This window comes from Prunus avium, unplaced genomic scaffold, assembly GCF_965620075.1.
Source record: "Prunus avium unplaced genomic scaffold, drPruAviu1.hap1.1 HAP1_SCAFFOLD_74, whole genome shotgun sequence".
NCBI lineage: Eukaryota > Viridiplantae > Streptophyta > Magnoliopsida > Rosales > Rosaceae > Prunus > Prunus avium.
The window spans coordinates 90,680-92,500 of NW_028276925.1; positions in this window are offsets into that span (position 1 = coordinate 90,680).

The following is a 1,821-nucleotide window of genomic DNA, read 5'->3' on the forward strand; positions in this document are numbered from 1 at the left end:
CGCATCTGTCGACAGTGAGGCTAGCGAAACTTGTCCTGCCATGGCATGCGCGGCGCCTGCGCGCAGCCTGCGCACAACATGCGCGCAGGCTGTGCGCAGCGTGCGCGGAGCTTGCGTGCAGCTTGCGCATCTGTCGACAGTGAGGCTAGCGAAACTTGTCCTGCCATGGCATGCGCGCAGCGTGCGCGCAGTCTGTGCGCAGCATGCGCGCAGCCTGTGCGCAGCATGCGCGCAGCCTGTGCGCAGCATGCGCGCAGCCTGTGCGCGCAGCTTGCGCATCTGTCGACAGTGAGGCTAGCGAAACTTGTCCTGCCATGGCATGCGCGCAGTCTGCGCGCAGTCTGCGCGCAGCATGCGCGCAGCCTGCGCGCAGCATGTGCGCAGCATGCCGGCAGCATGGTTCCAGGTTTTTTCAAATGTCGACAGAATTTTTCAAATCTTGTCAAACCCCGTTTTTATTGAAATTTCCTCGCACAATAAGCTCCCCATAAGTAGTCTATGATTTTTAGGACCTTCTCCAACTTACAAAACTAAAAAATTCCTCCCGGATTTGTTTTAATGATTTTTTCAATTTTACGACTTCTAAAAATAATAAAAAATACTTCCCGACTTCAAAAATTTATGAAACTTTTTCCCATCATAGATTGCATGTTTCTTAGTATCCCTGCAAAAAATCACGTCCAAATACCTTGTATTGAATTATTTAGAGCCCATTATGACTCCTCGCGCATAGGTGATGTCTCTTCCTGTCAAAGGGCTAAATGCATAAAATGCTATATAGGGGGGTGTGTGTTGCCTGCATATGCATGGCAGCCCATGCCTTCCTAGCTGCAGCCCCCTTCCCCCACGCCACACCCATGTCATGTTGCCTCGATATGTTGCCTCGGTATTATGGGTTTGGTGTCGGGGTCGGGGGGCTGCCACCCATGGCGGTGGTGGCCGGAATCCGGCCGCCGCCACCACGCCGCCGCCATGGGTGAGGGAGGAAAAAAAAGGCGTGGAAAGTTGCGAAATGGGGTTGTCTAGGCTTTTTTTTGGCATGGGAGAGCATGGAGTGCTAGGAACTCCTTCTCAAATGCACGGGCATGTCGACCACAACCTCATTTCTCAACAACAACCACCCGTGTGGGGTGGCGGTGGGTGGATAGTCGCGGATTGGGGCTTGCCAAGCCAATGTTTTCAAAAAATTTCATCAAAATTAAAAACAAATGTTTTGTTGCCTTCGGATTTGTGGGCGAGCGGCGAGTCGGAGTGGAGCCGGTAAAGTTTAACCTCGGTGTGCACGGTTGTTTTTAGAAACTCAATCCAATGCCGGGGACGTTGAAAGTGACGCTCTTATGAGTTGCAAACCCGCAAGATTTAAAGAACCTTTTCAAAACAATTTCAAACCAACAAGATTTAAAAACAGAAATTTTCATCAAAATGAAAAACAAATGTTTTGTTGCCTTCGGACTAGTGGGCGAGCGGCGAGTCGGAGTGGAGCCGGTAAAGTTTAACCTCGGTGTGCACGGTTGTTTTTAGAAACTCAATCCAATGCCGGGGACGTTGAAAGTGACGCTCTTATGAGTTGCAAACCCACTAGATTTAAAGAACCTTTTCAAAACAATTTCAAACCAACAAAATTAAAAACAAATGTTTCGTTGCAAACAAATTGTGGGCGAGCGGCGAGTCGGAGTGGAGCTGGTAAAGTTTAACCTCGGTGTGCACGGTTGTTTTTAGAAACTCAATCCAATACCGGGGACGTTGAAAGTGACCCTCTTATGAGTTGCAAACCCACAAGATTTTAAAAACTTTTTGAAAATGTTTCTTCTAAATGACACA